Source organism: Lissotriton vulgaris, chromosome 2_2 (genome assembly GCF_964263255.1).
Source record: "Lissotriton vulgaris chromosome 2_2, aLisVul1.2, whole genome shotgun sequence".
Taxonomy (NCBI): Eukaryota; Metazoa; Chordata; class Amphibia; order Caudata; family Salamandridae; genus Lissotriton; species Lissotriton vulgaris.
The window spans coordinates 100,381,084-100,385,607 of NC_141688.1; positions in this window are offsets into that span (position 1 = coordinate 100,381,084).

Sequence of the window (4,524 nt, forward strand, 5' to 3'; positions counted from 1 at the left end):
GAAGTCGCTTACCAACTTCACGATCAGTTTCATGCAATACATGACCTCCTCTTTCTCCACATGTTCAAAAAATTGCCCAGTCCAATCTAGCCACACGGCCACCACTTAAACCTGTGTAACAACGCAAGCGTGTGCAACAACAAGTATGCCGCATACCAAAGGCTACACACTCAACATCAAGATCCCCTTTGTCACAGCAACAGCCAAGCACAAAGAGGTCCATTGTATAGTGCACTAGTCGGAAACACCCTAGTCAGCAGCAGTGAACTGCAACCGCTCTAGCATCGATGACCAAGAGCCAAGCAGTCTGTTATCACATGCACTTACCTCTCTGTCGGTGCCTCGGACCTGACCTAAGTTCATGGGAGGTACTGAGGCACTGGAAAGTCTGCATTTAACCCCTTCCATGCTGATGACGAACCCCAGCCGTCATGCACTACGGTGCTCGTGTGCTGATGACGGCTGGGGTTCGTCAAGGCCCGCCCCTGTTCGTGTTGTTTACAGCACACCAGGGGAATCGCGGCCGCATGGAAGGGGTTAAAAGGCAGCCAGCCGATGCGCGTCGTGTTGTTGACGTTGCATCACGTGTTTAGAGTACGTAATTTCGTCGTACCCCATCAAAGGACTACAAAATGACATCATCTAGAAGCGACTTGTAGTTCCTAAATTCATGCCGAGATGGTCAATGCTTTATCGCTAACACAGGAAAAAACTCGGAACTAGCCGGATACTCATAGATGTACGTGATTTGTTAAATGTGGAATTTACAAAGTTTTAAAAAGCCCAATTCCGAATTACCAATTGACAATGTATTGGTCAATAGACAAAAAAACAAAAAGACAACAAAAAAACAAAAAAACTGGGCCAGCTTGTCTTAAAATAGGCCAAGCTCTAGTGCAATCAGAAGGGAGATTAACTCTTGTCTGAACACCCCACCTAACTGATGTTTATATATAGTTAGTATTGTAAGTCCTCATTCAGGGTTGCAATCTGATGGTTCATGACTATGTATTGAGGCGACCAGCAACAACTCGAGTCGTCTATTACATAACTCATCATGTGGAACAACTCATCATCTAGAACAGGGGTGTAGGCATAAAGCCTTTATAGCAACGTCCAGGGGATTGCATCGTTCAGTCCCTGGGTGTCACTATGCAATTTAAACACCCATTTATGTTCCCTGTTGAAAAGGAATTTGTCTTTGTTATTGACATGAGGTGGTATGTATGGTTTCTCCAACTATGCCCCAAAAAAAATCATCTGGCATATGATTTAATTCAGTATAGTGTCTTGTTAGCTTAGTGTTACTCTTTCTACAGCGGAAGGTACTTTTATGTTGTAGCATACGCAGACGCACTTTGCGAGTTGTCATACCGACATATTGATATCCGCAAGGGCACTTGATTAAATAGAACAAATTCTCGCTGTTACAATTGGAGAAACTCATTTGTATCCAAGGCCTAGACGCCCCAATGTCTATTGCTTTGGATTGTTTAGTCTGTGGACAGATCAAACAGCCCCCAGCATGGAAAATGGCCTTGAACAGATGGCAGATCCCATAATGTACCAACCCTCTGACCACCCACAACCTCCTGGGTACCTTTTGAGTACCTGTATATTCCCCATGGGTCTGCCCTCTAAAATACCAAAGGTGGAATATCATGATATAGGAATATCAAAGACAAAGTATCAAACCAAAATATCGAAATGTACGTATAGATTTTCTATACCTAACGCCACATTTATGTATTTTGACAATATATATCTTCAAGATACATAAATGTGGAGTTAGGAGAAGGTAATTTATACCTTCTCTATATGCACTTACATTTTGGTATTTTTTCTGCGATATTCTTGTATCACAATATCAAATTTCAAATGTATTTATTTATTGTTCCAGTTGTCAACCTTACAACAGTTTCAAACTGCAATTTAAAAACACTTTTCATACAAAACCCACATCAGATAAAAACACATAAAAAGCAATCCGCTAAATAGCATCAAAATATTCCTATCCTCAATATTCAGTAGTACAATCTCCCCATACACCCAGAAGTACACAGGGCTGTACCCTAACCAAAAATGGAAGCATCTCTCTGAACCAAGTCAACCCTCTGGGTCCATTGAGTGCCCCTTGCTCCAAAGGTGCTCATGTTTACATCCACTTTTTAAGATATGTTCCCCAAAGATTTTGTACCCTAGAGGCTACTCCATCGTGGGTGATGGTCCAATTTTATTCTGGGTGTAGTGGCTACTGTGTTTCCCTGTTGCCACTCAGGGCATCTCTGAGTGGACGCGAGGAAAGTTCCCACTCAGCAGCCATTTCTTGCAGTCTGATGTCCCGCCCTTCTTGGAAAGGACTTCTGGCTGCAGGGAATAGGAGTCAGTTTATGTGAAACTTTGCCTCTGGCGAAGTTATGGAAAGTCAGCAAAGTATGCTCGCTTTGCAAATGGCCTCATCCAGGATCCCAAGAAAATGTTTCACAGTCTCCGGTAAGGTGATATTAGAAAACGTAGAATATTTATGTGGCTAAATGAGGTGGGGTAGTTAAAGAAGAGGGTAGAGGGAAGCATTGGGCTGAGGGATACAGATTAGTATAAGTCTGTTTTGGTAGGTTAAAGGGAGAAGGCAATATTAGAAAGGAATATTTCACTTCTGTAAAATTAAATTATTGCACAAACTTTGTGATACGCATATTGGATTACAAGAAAAAGTGATGCTGAAGGACAAAGGAAATACGAGCAAAATTAACCTGGGGTCGGCAAGATTCAAGTAAAATGGATTATATTTATTGCATTTAATGCAAACCTCTTTTGTGAATTTTACGAAATTAAACACACAGAGCTGATGAAATACTTGTGGCAGGAAGGGCGTGCACTGGGTTAAAGTGTACTTGTGTCCTGTCTCGCTGTGTCTGTGGATGTGGTTTTTCATTTTCCCGTCTCACCCCAGACCATCCAGCAAGATTTAGTTTCCTTGGGGATTGCTGAATGTTTGTAAACCTACTTGGTTAATAATACCAACCTGTTTTAGTGGAAGGCAGATAAAAAATTACACCGTAACATGCACAATGAAGTGGGTGCGGCTCTCAAGAAATTTCTGTGGAAGATTCAAAATGTTAAACATTTCCTTTGTATCTACAGTGCCTCCATACGAACATCCTTGTTTTCAAAGTCTGTTCATGCTGCCACATGTTTCCTCTACATGTTTCAGCCATTGTTTTGTGTAGACGCTTTTAAAAATACCCTATGCTAGTCAGACTTGAACATGTGGCGCGGCTGCGTGTAGAGGTTGGGGTTTGAAGCTGCTATCTGAGCACCCTGTTACATACATAAATGGCCAGAGAAAACATCGCCCCTCTGGTTGTGCTTTTATATTTTTCTACAATAAAAAATTACAGAAGTAAAAAAAAAAGAAAAAAAAAAGGACATGCATTGGGGGGACTTGAAGTGCAAAAACTGGCATAAAATCAAGCGAAACGTGTAAAAAAATATACATGTTTAGGATTCAGGACCCATGCCCTTGAAGGCAAGCTATTCCCATGCTCTGGTGCCAGCCTGCGCATTTGATGTGTTAATGAATCCTTTACTTGGCACACATGCACGCTTTAAACGTCTTTCACAAACAAGTGGCTGGACATATTTATGACCCCCTCCCCAGCTTTGGCCCTTTTCGATTTCCTGGTGTCACGCTCTGTCAGTTATGAAAACATTCATTTCTCTGTAACACACCCAAAGTGTTCTCACTCTGGAAGGCGTGAGCACAATTATGATAATGTTCAAGCTGATAAAACAATGCAAACCAAAGCTCAGACATGCAGGGTGTTCCATGTGTGATGATACACAACCATAAAAAAACGAAGTGTGTCCTTGCTGCTTTAAGGACAAAAATTTTAGGAGCCCGATTCACAAAGGTAAAGTTAGATCAAAAGTCTTACTTTAGACCTGAAGCCTAAGTTTAGCCCTAAAGTCTAAGAGCCCGACTCAAAAAGTTTAAGTTAGACCACAAGTCCTACTTTACTACTTTTGCGGTATTCACAAAGGTAAAGTTAGGCCAAAAGGTAACTTTACCTTAGTGAATACCGAAGAGTTAGTAAAGTTAGACTTTTGGTCTAAGTTAGACATGTGGTCTAACTTTACCTTTGTGAATACAGAAAAGTAGTAAAGTTAGACTTTTGGTCTAAGTTAGACTGTTTGCCTCAGTTAGACATTTGGTCTAACTTTACCTTTGTGAATCGGGGCCTAACTTTACACTTGAAGTCTAACTTTACAAATGAAGTCTAAGCTCAGACCTAAAGTCTAACTTAGACCAAAAGTCTAACTTTACTCATTTACTACTACTAAGTTTACTAGTAGTGCCTAAGTTTGATTGTAGTACCTTACCTTTGTGAATACTGAAAAGTAGTAAAGTAGTAAAGTTAGACTTTTGGTCCAAGTGACTTTTGGTCTAAACTTTGACATCAGGTCTAAACTCAGACTTCAGGTCTAAAGTTAAATATTTGGTCTAACTTATATTTGTGAATT